Genomic DNA, 14,634 nt, shown 5'->3' on the forward strand with positions numbered 1-14,634 from the left:
TCTTTGTATTGGAAAATGATCGTTCAGTTTATTGTGACATCAGAAAATGTCTGATGAGATATGGGCGAATAGTGAAAAAATAAAATTTTATTTTGTAGCATTTATTTTTTAAGTCTTAAAAGGAAATATCCATGTGAATATAAACATGAGGATTAATGGTGGTACAGCGATTCATTTTCCCGCTTTATAAAATATAAGTCTAATTTGTAGAGAAACATTGACACAGTCAAATAGTGCCGTGGTCAGCTGTCCAGTCCGCTAAACAAATATTCACGATGCCAAACTGTTTTATGTAAAACATTATCCAGACTTCCTGCGTGCTGTTTCAGGTTGGCTTCATATCTGTGTTTGTGCTTTACAGACTAATAAGAAAACATCTTTACTCCTGTGCCATTGAAGGATATGAATAAAGCAGGTCTACATCACATACCACTAAAAGACTCTTTTATGCAACTGAACATTGTGAGGTCCTTCAGTTGCATAACGTGGTTAGATGCTATCAATAACCCAAATTTCAATGACAAATGTCCATTAGATATATTGAAAAACACAAAACTCCCCAAGTCAGAAGGCTTAAAGGATTTCAGGACTTACAGGCACTGAATGCTGATTGGAACTCAAAGAGGACATGATCCCCTTCATATTTCTGTGGACCGCTGCCGACTGTCAGACGCTCTCAACAAAAACGTCAGCGTCACCAAAGGAAACCTGTCTGAGTTTGGAGTAATTTAACTTCTCCCAAAATGATTAGACATGACGTAAATATTTTGAAACTTTGATTGAAGAATATAAAGGACTAATTGATACACCAAGCACATCACGAAAACTGAGGAGATCCAGTCATGTAAGTTTTAATTAATATCTAAAATGGCCTTGATGGGTTTTTTCTCAAAGCATTGTCATGGCACAACAATTTACCCTTACTTTACTTTTATACCAAATTCATCATGCGCTTTAATTCCACCTGCTAGATATGTGAAGATTTGAATCATGGTATATGACTCGAAATTAAAATAATCTAAAATTCATCTGAAAGTAAGGGAGCTCGTTTCTGCGTGGTTTCTGCTCTGCAGCAAATCCGGGGTTAAAAATAGCTCGCAGCACTTTCAGGTGGAGTGTGAAGTTTTAGTCACCCAAACAAACAGCAGACGGTTTTAGCTGACTCGATTACATTTGGCACCGAGGGCAGAAGAATGTGACTGCTTTTTAAAGCCTTCAATTTGGTTTCTATAAACGTTTTACATTTTTAGTTGGTGTTGCCTCCATTGTATATGTGCACCAATTAAAAGGCACATCTCAGAAAAGAAATGCACCCAAGTTCCTGTAGTCATCCTGTACAAGCTGTGAAATAGCATGGCTGCTGAGATGGCTTTTCATCTCCTGCCATCATGGTCGGTAAGGTTAATCGCGCCTCTCTCTTATTGGACCGCTTAAGTTACAACCAGGGGGGCATGCGACTTGGAGTCGATTACGGCTGTGTAAGGTCTAGTCTTCCTACTCTTGTGCTTGTCAGTTTATAATTAATCCCATACTTGGCAGTAGACGTTCCAGTCGAACTCAAATGGGAGTACGTTTCACGTCAGGGGTGGCAGGCTGATTTAAACGGCTCTGTTTGGAATACCACTCTGTCTTCTGCATCCTAGTGCTTTCCTCTTAGAAATAACTACGAGTGGCCGAAGTGCTTGGTGCCCTGCCCGGTTCATCCTGCCAGAAGGGCAGGATCTCTTGCCAGGAGAACAACAGCAGGTGCAGAAATGGCAGTTGTCCGGTTCGTGATCACATGCACCGTGGTCAAGATGAGAATCACAGAGCTAGCCATTCACTGCAACCCATTTATAGCCTTGCCCCTTTTATAAGTGTGTTTATAAGTCAGCCACATGGAGTAAAAAAAAACACGTAAATATAAATCTTGGCCTTGCTGCAAAAAGAGCAGTAAATATTAGATGTGATTTCTGTGTGTCTAATATGTCTTCTGTGTCAAATGTAGAGGTTAAGCATGATAGCATATGTAACACGTGGAACAGTTCCCTATCAAAAAGATCAGCACTCGGCTGAGGAGTAATGACTCCTCTTTTTACGTCATTAGCTTAGAGCGACATAGTGTTATTGGCTGGAATTAAATTCCTCTATCTTTTGTAAAGTGGCAAGTATACTGCCTGAGCTGATCAATGGAAATGTCCCTACGATGTCTGCTACAAACTCCTTATTATCTAATCAGAAAGGAACATGTTATTACTGTGTCCTGACAGTTAATATTAGTTTGTTTTTGGCCTTTCAGTTGCATGATAAAGAGGGAAAGAGGCATGCTACCTGAAATTGAAAAGCGCTATTGAACCCATGCTTTGGTTCTCAGTGTCTGATACTGATGCGCACACAATAAAAACATTTACTGTTTGCTTTGCGGAGGTTTGCCCCAGGCCCCGAGAAAGAATGTTTCAGAAACCCAAACTTGCTCATAATAAAATTACACAAAAGGCAGCCAGTAATATCAGCTACTGTAGTTATCAGCACCTGGCCATCTTCATGAGAGGAGAATGAAACTAAACAGAAGGCTCCGTTATTGGCACAGGTGTCCTGTCCCTGCAGAGTGAAGTGTGCTCAGGGTTGGTAAGATCAACAACATGACTATTAGGACTAACCACTGCTCCTCTTTTAACTGCATTTTAGACCAGTCCCTGAGCTGTCCAGCATAACCACAAAGGCCAGATCTTCCACTGAAAGTCAAAAACAAAAAGGCTAATAAAATTATATATTATAATAACACAGTTTTAGAAAACATGGCTGCAGAAATGCTGATTACACACATCACACAAATATCTCTGAATTACTGAAATGTTTTCTTTTTCTGATTTGTGTTTGAGATCTGTTAATTTTTAAATTTGATTCTAAATCAAATTCTAGTAAGATCAAAATATTTAAGCTGAACAAATTACTTATACCACTGCAACGTTCAAAAGAAAAGTAAAAAAGAGTATAACAAGGGTAATATAGACAATAGCGTGCTGGTTTAATTAAGACAGAAACAATGCATGCTTGTGTTCATATCTACTGTTCACCCAAGTTAAGTTTTATCTGCAATCTGAATTATAGAATAAACTAAATGCATAAACAAAGGAAAATACAATTATGCAATTATGCAAGAGCCTAGACTTTAAGGACAGCGCTACTGAACTCATCCTGTACATTTTAAAAATACTAATTACCCACACACTGCCTGCATTTTGAAAACAGCTCACAGGAAGAGGAGCAAAGTTTCATAGAAAATGCTATTTTGGCTAGTAGTGCCGTATGTATAATTAAATAATTAAAAACTAAGCAGAGTCTCTTCTACATGTGTTAACTACATATAGTGGAATCTCTGGTGCAGTGGAACTTAACTGATAGACAGAGCTTAACATGTATTTCTTATATTAAGCTCTTCTGTTATTTAGATTAAAATAAACCATTCTTGTATATAAAATGTAGCCTCTAAAATAAATAAATAAATACATAAATACACACACACACACATACATATATATATATATATATATATATATATATATGTGTGTGTGTGTGTGTTTATATATATATATATATATATATATATATATATATATATATATATATATATATATATATATATATAAGATTCCTAGAAAATATAAGTTATCATTAAGCTGTCAGGGTCCCAAGGTGTTAGAGGTTATTGGTACCTGATCTGTGATCAGCCTGATTTGCACTAAGCATACGCTTTTCACTGAGGGTTTCACACCACTGGCTTTGCTAGCATCTAGATGCAATCAGACATGTAACTGAGTGAAGTTCAGTGTATTGAACGATTTCACTGCAATAAATATTCAGTTTTACGCTGAGAGCTCAGGATACGCAGTATAACTAGTAAAACCGAAGAACCAGACAACTAAAGAAGATACGGCGCATTCTTCTTCCTTTCATTCCTTCATTTATATAATACAAATGCATCATATATGCTACTCATTTAAATTTAAACTAATGTAACCTTCAAGTATGCCTTATTAGCGTTGAAATTAAAGCACCCCGATAAAGTGGCAAACACTCACACCATGAGCACTTTCACAAATTCGAACGCTTACACAGTGCACTTTTTACATGCAGGATGATTTACATTTTTTATTTAGTAATCACGGGAACTCTTAATGTTTAATAACTGCTTGCCAAAATTTGTCTAAACCCATTACTAATATTGGTGCTGCTTCCAAGAAAGCAAGGCCCATGCCCAATGAGCAGCTCAAACCTTTTCCCATAGCTTGGATTACTCATTTGCAGGAGCCTTATCTACGGAGAGCATGAGCTTTCGGATAAACTGAGGATTAAGCGACGCTGTATGGCAAGGTGAATTTAACTGGACAGGGTCTGCATCAGCAGTGCAAATCAAAATAGTTCAAGACGAATGCTAAAGAAACAAAGCAGGAGGATCAGCCATAGCAGCCGTACTGAACAGTCGCAGCAGCCATAGAGGAAAAGTCGTTTTTGTGCAAAGCCAGTTTAAAATGAAACCAGCTCTTGAGGAATGGTGCCAAGCAGAATTTTCACCAATTACAATGTGCTATTTTCTATTCTCTCAGAACTTTTTCGGATAAAAATTTATAGACCCGCTAGCACTAATATAAAACTTCAAACGCTGTATGGAGCCTACATTTTCCTTCCATTCTATCTTACTTTTTTCTCACATCTGTCAAGGACAGCGTTGCAGGGGGAAATTACGCTGCAGCCCATCTCACCTCACCATCCTGAAATAACAGGTCTGTCTCGTTGAAAATGGGGCTTTTAAGTGTGGATGCGATGCGCTGTGGTGAAAGCCGGGAGAGACACAGCCCCTTCTCCCTGGCAGCTGTCTGCAAATTCTCACTGCCACCCCAGCCTCGCTCTCTCCCTCAATCTCTCTCTCCCCCTCTCTCTCTCCGCCTGAGCTGTTGTAGTCTGGCCGCAGCCAGTGTTTACTTCAGCGTCTCGCTTCTCTTCCGTGACAGAGGAATTGATTTTTTTTTCTAATTTTGCTTAGAAACGATGAGACAGAAAGTTGTCATGATGTCACTGCAAATTCATTGAAGAGAATGTTATTGTGTATTTCATTTGCATTTAAATAAAAATCAGCAGCCGAGTCTGAAGATCAATGCATTTAATCTCTGACTTAAAACTAAAAAATATATATACAATATACACAACATTAATACAATAATAATAATAATAATAAGTAGTAGTAGTAGTAGCAGAAATAAATGATATTAACATTTTTTTTTACACATATATATTATATTTAATTTTATTAAATTTATGCAGGCTGCATTTTCCCAGTTGGCCATCTAAACAGAACCGCCAGCTGACCATGACATGGACGTATTTTCTGTAAACACACTGTTCTTTCATTTCATATCCGTTCTCCACTGTTCTGCTCCTGAAGCTAATTAAAGCAGCAGGGCATGAGCCTCCATTTCTCCCCTGTTTGGGAAGCCACTAGACAAGCTGGCAAATGCTTCAAAATATAGCAAAAAGGGCACTACCAGGTCCCGAGGGTGTTCAAACTTAAAATGACTGATTAGCAATCACAAAACTAAACCCTGCTGTAAAAAAAGCCGACCAAGGCCCCAGTCTTAAGCGTGTCCCACAAAATACAATATTTGTGCCTTGTTTATTTTCTTTTAAACTGTTAGTAGTCTTTAGCACAGCATGCATTTGAAACACCGTGCAAACACATGGCTGAGTAAAACTGGGGGAAGAAACAGTCTGATCTGAGATTATTACATTGCGCCGTGCATGGCTCAGCTGCAAGGAAACGACATTGATTATGTATAATCACTTTTTCTCCACTTCTGCGTATAGGCTATTCCCTTTCCTGCTTGATCACTTGCACCCTTTCTTTACTTGAGTAGTGAAAGGCCAGTGTTGTGGGAGAGTCGGGTGAAGCACCACTCATACGCATATTTCATTTCACATGGTCGGACTTTCACCCACTACTACGTTCACATGCGCACACATTAAGGATGAACTGAGCTGACGGTGTCTAAACCAGCAGCACACACTACTTACAGCTATTATTTGGCCTGCCGATGCAAATGACAGAGTAGAACGACATTTCCGTGCCTTGTAAGTGAAGCCACATCCTTATTTTCGACCAAAAACACTACTGCTCCTCTTTATGTCCCAATAAGCTTCCCCTTTGTTAGATTTTAACTGAATATTTGCTTTCAGTGTTCACTAAAAGCTTTGGCTCTAAAGCCTATTCATATTACTGCACTGCTTCGTCTTCATATTTTCCACCTTTGCATGTGCAGGGAGAAGAAAAACACTAGCTCCGTGCCCTTGACAGATAACAATATAAGAGTAAAAGAAAGCACAGTGTCACAAATCACATCCAACAACTCCACTGATCTTCTAAAATTTAATGCTAGTGAAAACGGTGTGAAATGTTCAGCTTTGGAAAAGTGGTGACAGGCCTTTCAGAAAAAGAAACAGCGATTTCTCTGTAGCAGATGGTCACAATGATGCAGTTATTAGACGCATGTTTTAGATTCTGGATCACTGCATCGGAACAAAATACTTAGATGTCCAAAACTTACAGAGCAGAAACCCTTATGTTAAAATGGCAGGTCATTTTCCAACAAATTATACTACTGTCGATGCACGCTGAAAGCCATATATACACAAACTCCAAACTGTGTGTGTGTATGTGTGTGTGTTAAATTTCTGTGTGACGACTATTTATGCAACTCATCAATTATTTTGCTCTCCTTGACGACGTGTGCAGAACTTACTGATAGTTCAAAGGAAAATGGAGAAGGCCCGGGAGAGTTTTCCTCTTAAGCGAACAGGATGGGACAGTGTTTTCACACAGATACACAAAGAAAGGGAGAAAGTGGAGCGCACGCCTCCTAACCCACCCGCTCCACAGGGCCCGCTGAAACTAAAGGGCACAGGGCTGGAGCGTCTCCTATTGAAACGCGCAGGGGCCACTTTGAAATGCTAATGGTATGGCTTCAAACAGGCCGCATTCACACGTGCATGAATTCAAAACATTTTTGGGAGGCCAGAGCGTGGCTACAAAATGCCAAGCGTAGTGAAATACGAGCGGCACGAAATCTCACATTTAAGAAAAATATACATATCCGCCCCAGATAGCATGTGGTGCCGTGCAAGTAAAAACGTATTTGGCATGGTACAGAAAATTTAATAGTCTATTAACTATTAATAATCATGCACAGGGTGAAATTAAGCTTTTTTTTTTCAGTTCGCTTTTGCGTAAGAGAAAGCGTACCCATTTTACTTCGGCTCTCTTCCTTTTACGTAGCGTCCCTGAAGGAAAATAACTACATTTACTACGAAAAAAACTAATGAAAAAACTTTTAGCCCCCCTGCTTGCCACAGTCCTGAGTGAGAGACAGACACAGACATGCTCACTCAGTATGCTGTCTAGACTTTAGGCAGAATGAATTTTGGCTTGAAGTCATGCCATGTATCGAACCCCGAAGGTCAACATTGCCAACTTTTAATGCGTTTCACTGATAGTGCATGGTGTAGTGTGTCCTAGTGTGTGTGTGTGTGTGTGTGTGTGTGTGAGTGTGTGTGTGTGTGTAATCTACAGTGCAGTGAAACAAGTTGATCTAATAATCAATGTATCGAAAAATAAAGAGTTAAAGCTTTCACTTGGCATGTGTATCTCCTATGTGTTAGACATGTTTAGATATGTAAATTCTAGGTCAGTGGTGCTGCTACTGTGTGGAACTGAGTTGATTTGTTCCGGTTCAGAGTTTAAACCGTTACAGTTGAAAAATAACGGTTAGAAAATAAATTTGGTCCAGGCCTGGGTTTCACACATAAACTCCAATCTCGTAATGTTTTACCGAGAGCAAACCAATATGTTTGTATTATGAAACACCGTAAAAGAAAATTAAAATCGGCAAAAAAAAATATAGATATATATTATTTAAAGCTAACCTTCCCAGATCAGCGGCTCCAGAGGGTCCACGCGCACGCGCCGCACGCGCTAATAGTTTCCATTCGTCCTGTCATCAGGAGCGCGAGACGGAGCCGCTCCATCCACATCTGCTGCTGTTTTGATCAGCCGTTTCTCAATTAGCCACCTCACTACCCGCTTCTCCACCATTTTACCTCCTCTTCCTCCTCCTCCTCTTCCTCACACAGCTTAACTACTAAACACACACGCTATTATTATTATTATTATTATTATTATTTACACTAACGGTTAGTTTGTGCTGTGTGACCCAAACTTCTAAACAGCGCGCGCGCGCGTGTGTGTGTGTGAGTGTGTGTGTGTGTGTGTGAGAAGGAAACAGCGCTCGCTCACTTTGAAACTGAAAAGTTTGCGCTCAAGCCGAACTCGGAGCCACATATAAACCGGGTGAACACGCCGCTCACACGGGGATAAAGGCCACACACGGACTCTTACCTGTGGCTGAGTTTCAGAAGTGTGTGTCGGAGCGGACAGAGGAGGCAGAAGGAGCTGCTCCGGTGTGAAGAGCTGCGAGGCGGCGGTGCATGCTCAGCTAACGCCAGTGTGAGGGGAGACGGACCCGCGGCGTGAGCGGTAACCCCGCTCTCTCTCTCTCTCTCTCTCTTTTCTCTGTGTGTGTGTTGAACTCTCTCCGCGTAAAGTCTCACTCACTTCTGACTTCCCGGTCTTCTCAAAGTCAACAGAAAGATGCGGACAAGTGGAAGCCCGGTGGCGGTGAGAGGAGGGACAACACCGGCACCGGCACCGGCACCGGCCAGCTAACGGCACCCTGTCCTCTTCGGCAACTGTGGTTAAATAAACAAACAGCAAAAGAAAAAGACGTGTGTATATATATGTGTGTGTGTATAATTTAAAAAAATAAAATAAACCAAAGAGAAAGCCCGGCTTGTGGAGGGAAACGGCTCCTCTGTGCTGTGAGTCAGTCAGAACGGCTTTTATTCGCGGTGAATTCCTGCCGTTCAGCTGCCGAAGGTTCGTCGCGGGAAGAGCAGCTTTCCGAAAAGGTGAGGAAGGCAGAGCTCGCGCGCGCGCGCGCACCCACACACATACACACACACACACACACACACACACACACACACACATACACACGCGCGCGCGCGCGCGCACACACACAGTCACACTCACTCACACGCACAGAGTGGGGAGCGCGCCGGATGGTGCGCGAGACAGGCAAGTTGGCGCGAAAACGTGACGTGGAGCTCCAGACCGGACGGAACCGGATTTTTCTCAGGAGTTTTCTCTGAGGGCCAAACAAGAGTGTAAGCGCACACAAACACAGTGGAGTGAGACTCTAATGTTTTAGCCAAAAGAGGAAAAAAGAAAACACTCGATGAGTAGTTAAGGTGAAACAGATTATCTACACCAGTGTTGGCGTCGATGTTTCACTCCATTTGACCCGCTAACATGGCCCTTCATGCTAACATGGTGGTGGTGGTGGTGGTAGGGGGGTCTCGATCCCTCTCACAGTAGGCAGTCCGCTCTATTCAGCCAATGACTGTGGCCATTTTTCCTGCTGTAACTCTAGCACACATCTAAAATATGAGGCACAAAACGTGTGGATTGCTTTTTCCCTTCTCCCTCTCTCCATTTCTTAACTTGACCTCAATCAGAAACAGAAAAGCCGAAGCCGCGCAGTGTTGTGCCGAGCTAACTGGCGAGAGAGAGGGCTAGCTCTCAGTGCTCATCTCATTCAAGCGAAATTTTCCGTTTTCAAAACGAAAAAGACTCCGTTATTCGATTTGTCTGGTGCTCCACAATGACACGGTCTGCCTCAAATAAAAGAGGCCACAGCACAGTGAACTATACTAACCAGTTCTTTCACTGTGGCATGCGATCCAGACCTGGAGAAAATGGCACCTGAAATATGGTTACACCAAAGGCTTTTCTACACCTGGCTTTAATATAGCATGTCTGCTAACTGCTCAGGAGGAATCTGAATTTGAGTCACATTTCCCAGGTGAAAGCTGGAGGATGAGATGGGAACGCTGGTGTTTTTGTAAGCATAATTTTACATAATAATCGATCCGTTTTCAGGGAACAAAAGAGAAAACAGATGGAGCAAAGGTCACACCATGGCAAATATTCATTCTTTCTCCAAGCAGGAGTGATGAGTATGCATTAGCGTTAGCGTAAAAACATATGTGGAGCGCTCTGCGACAGATGACCCCAGGAAGGGTTAAATACTGTAATAGAGATTTTTATAAGCTCTTACTCAGGTCTCTAAGTGAGAATATGAATCTGTTATATTATATTGGATCATATGTGTCATCATGTGCACAATGAATCTCCATTAAGTGAATGACTACCATTAGAATAATAAATGACCTTATTAATTAATTAAATATCTATCAAGTTGCATAAGACTACAACTTTAGAAGACTTTTTTAGAACTTACTGAATTATATTGTATTGTTAAGTTTTCCTTCTTAGCAACATAGTAAGAAGAATGTTCAGGCGATTGTCGTACTTTGTTTCACATGTTTTTTCTTCTACTGCTGGTTTCCCAGGTTTATGCAGGATTTAGAGCAACTTTGATTGAATTCAGGTTTAAATCCTTATGTGGAATATGGCCAGACAGCCATAAACACAGAATAAAAAAGCGATGTCTATAGACTTTAAACATTTTCATCAACATTTATTGGCAGCTTCGCAGCAGGGAGGCTGCAGGGAGGCAATATTAAGATTACATGTTAATTCATGTTCAACTGAATATCCAGAATGTTTGTAAGACTGAAAAAATATTTATTTATTTAAATGTAAATACACATACATGTCCTCTATGTGCACATAATATATGCGACGTATATATTGTATGTATGTAACTCCTTATATGTAATAAGAATTTTCTACATTTAAGCCCTACCCTTAACCTCAGTTACCACAAAGAAATGCTTTTACTCTTTCAGTATTGAAATAACGATTCGCATAGCTTTTATATTAAAATTAGCATGAATAACATCATTAATCAATATGATTTTTGTAATAAAATTCTAATGTGTATTTCTATTCTAGCGCCGTTTTCACTAATATTTCTAAGATAAAATATTCCTGAAACCTAAATAGCCTCCTAATGAGCCTAAAATACCTGAACTTAAGTAATGAAACAAGTAATGAGGTGCTATGTGAGTCCATAGTTCTCTGGTGCTGAAAATCAGTGTAGCAGTGGGGTTAGCTGGACGCTCCGTTATAGCAGCTAAAATGAGCTGAATATTCCAAACATGTACCTTTTAATTCATTTTCATTTTCATTTTTAAGTGACATTTATATTTTTATTATGACATTTTATTTTTACCTTTTTATAATCCTGACTGAATGTTATTTTATTCAGTCCTATAGTTTTCTAATCAAACGTTAGGGGAAAAAAGTCTAAAAGAAATTATAATAGAGTCAAAATTAACAAAATAATGTCAAACTGAATTTTTAAAATATTAAATACTATACTATCCATGTTCAGATATAAAATAAATACAACTGTTTGGGCTAGTTGAGACAGAATCATAATCGCAGGCCTCAGAGGAACTTCACGTTCAACGGCCTTTATGACCACATTGGTTTCTGGATTACACAAATGTCAAATATCTTGACCGTTAAGAGAAAAGACTATGCAAACAAATGCCGTTCCAGAAAATGTCTCCTGGTGCGCCTTATTTTCTTTAACAGATCATATGTGTGTGTGTGTGTCTCTCTCTCTCTCTCTCTCTCTCTCTCTCTCTTTCTGAAATCAGATATCTGCTAAAGCAAATATCTGTGAAACAAATCCAAACAGAGGTAAATGGTTTAGCAACTGTTATTAAAGTCATTGTAATTAAAACTAGATGTTAAGTCTGAACTCGAAAGCTTGATGCAGTGACGGCGACAGCCGAGTGGAAACAGATGTGCTTTAGTTGTATTCAATCAAGAAGAATGATATATGGTGACCTGTAATATAAGGCAGCAGCCAGCAACTCCACTTTGCTTTACTTCTGGCTAAGGTAAATCTATCCATTTAAAATTGAAACATGAGCATTATAGTGCTCTGTGACAATAAGAATTAATACAATTCATTCCGTAAGTACTGTTACTTTTTAGGACTTTTTCAAATGTACCACCGGATCTGGTTTTTTTTTTTTTGGCGGGGAGAGGAGGGGCGGTATTTGGGTATTATTATTATTGATCTAAAAGGTGTGTATGTAACACAAAATAAGAGTCTCAAATGGCTTGGTATATTTATGGTCATGGGCTGAGCGCTCAAGGCATTGTGACTATTTGCTTAGAAAATCAAACCTTGTGAACTGTGCTCCAAACATCGTGTATTTATGTTTAGCATGAAACCACATGTGTGAAATCAGCAATGAACTGCACAGACAAATTGAATTTATATGTGCAAACTTTCTATAACCACAATGTGTATTGCACCCATTAAGCCAGTTGAGCATCCTAATGTTTCGTCTAAACAACATAATAGATCGGTTTAAACATCGAAATATCTTGGGCGTTAAAACCCTTGTGCTTTTTATACAACACACTAAAAACCAAAACCACAACTTCTTTGAAAATTAGTTTATAAATCCATCTTAGAAGGAACAAGTTAAACATGAGTATATCATTATGGTCTCATACATACCCTTAATCATCAAGTGCAATTCACATAGCTTATACCACCTTTAGTGTGAGTTTTAAATTAAAGATGATTATACAACACCTCCACACACTTGTAAATTAGATAGATCAATCTTATGAAGCTGACAAGGAAAACATTAGGACTATAGTCCTTATGTTTCGACATAAGATGCAGCTGGGGACTTTGCTAATAGTTAGCCAGTCCAGACATGTTTGCGTGGGTTTTGAGATTTCAAATTTCTCATTATCCAACACCTAAAATGGGATTAGAAGTGAGACAATAAATGGATTTATATTAAAAAACTAATAGACTTCTTTAAATATAATGCTGCTAAAATTGTGCTTCACTCCTGCCATAATGGAGGAGCTAATCAATATTTTATATTAATTAAGGCAAATGTTATAATAAGAGGAGGGAAGAGAAAGAACCACTCCTCAGAGGTCAATAATCTTAAGAAATACATAATTACCTGAATTTTTAATTGAGCAGAAAAAAAAATTCTTTCATACACAAGCATAATTGTAATGTACTGTCTGTCCAGCGCTTCATTCTTATTAATTCATATTAATTCTACTAATTTAAAAGCAACTTCTTTGGACTCGTATTAAAGAGTGCAATTATGAATTCCAAATACATATAACTTATTTCCATAAAGCATTATTGTTATAAATATATTCAGTGGGTGTTCAGCAATGCATAAAATGGCCAGAATGAATACACAGCTTTAGTTTATTATGCTAATCTTAATTACAATTATTTGGCCTTATATGAATCCGAGTAAGTGGAGCAAAAACACGAATCTTGTGATTACATTGTTACAATATTTTTCTATTTGCTTTAACAGTTACAGGATAGGAGGAACACACTAATTGTATGCTGGGAATAGAGTTTGGTGCATAATGTATAATAATGTGTATGAATGCTAAACTTAGATTTTTTTTTTTCTTGAGAAACCTTTCATCCCATGCTATACGTAATGACTCACATGTTATACCTGATAAAGTTTTTCTTCACAGAACAAAAATGATCACTCACCGTGCTAACTCATAACTCATCCCCATAGATGAGGATACATATGCTATATATACATATATATATATATATGAGTTACAATTGCTCTGTCAGTATTTTATACATATATATATATATATATAAAATACTGACAGAGCAATTTATGCAGTTAGTACATTTCCACAGCAATATTTGGCATTCAGTCATAGTGCTGCTCCATGTCATAGGCCTTAATCACGCAGCACCACCATTAACCAGTTTTAAATCTATTGCACAAGTTCTGTCATTGCACTTGTTTTCAGTTTCACAGAAATTTTAAGAAATCAGAAGTTACTATACCTGATGTATGATGTGCACAAATATCTTTTTTTTTTTTTTTTGCTCAGTGTCTTGACATTAGTCCCCCCGGAACTTACGCTTGGTTTAAAAGCAAAAGAATGGCAAGAGCGAGAGAAACGTTTACGTTTCCACAGCAAGAGCGATAACTGGTATTCGATTAATTTGAGATTTGCCCTGAAAAATACCACCTACCTGCAAGCAGTTGTAAACACAGCCAGAGGATATAACTCAAGCAAAAGAGAGTGACCTCTGTATGGTTTGGAGCCCGAAATTCATTTTTGCCACAAAAGACATCCCTGCTGCTCAGGCTTCACACTGACTCCATTAGGAAGATAGGATTATAGGAACGGCTCACTGTGCAGTGGAGCCTTCCTTCAACCGCTCTGATTTTAATGTTAATTCTGCTTTTGTAAAACTACAATGGACACAGTGCACAAGAGATACCCTTGTCAACAAAATCTCAAACGGCTACATGCAGTAGAGAGTCCTCTTTCGAATAGAAATAATCCTCATTTGAGATCGGTGCCCATTTCCCTGTCAAACTTTGTTAACCCGTAGAATCCGCATGAGAAAACAGAGTATGTGGAAATTTTTTTTTTTTTTTACTCTTTTTGCCTAAGGTCTATTTCAAACTACCATAGATATTGTCATAATATGACAGGACACAACATCAAAACCTGAGTATTTAAAA

General features: G+C 39.0%; 1 protein-coding gene across 16 annotated transcripts in view; it reads right to left on the bottom strand.

Annotated features, from left to right (window-relative positions):
* The window catches only part of adgrl2a (adhesion G protein-coupled receptor L2a), a 97,283-nt gene extending 88,141 nt beyond the window's left edge, over nucleotides 1-9,142 (bottom strand). For 5 of the 16 annotated variants that reach the window (XM_034308671.2, XM_053237983.1, XM_053237982.1 and 2 more), the window contains exon 1: nucleotides 8,426-9,139. The gene's annotated coding sequence lies outside the window, so the exon portion shown is untranslated. Of the gene's footprint in view, nucleotides 1-7,953 lie in introns of all 16 variants that reach the window. The other 11 variants (XM_034308669.2, XM_034308667.2, XM_034308663.2 and 8 more) reach the window with 5 other exon arrangements.
* Nucleotides 9,143-14,634: the final 5,492 nt, after the last annotated feature.

This window comes from Pangasianodon hypophthalmus, chromosome 11 (genome assembly GCF_027358585.1).
Source record: "Pangasianodon hypophthalmus isolate fPanHyp1 chromosome 11, fPanHyp1.pri, whole genome shotgun sequence".
In the NCBI taxonomy this organism is placed as follows: Eukaryota; Metazoa; Chordata; class Actinopteri; order Siluriformes; family Pangasiidae; genus Pangasianodon; species Pangasianodon hypophthalmus.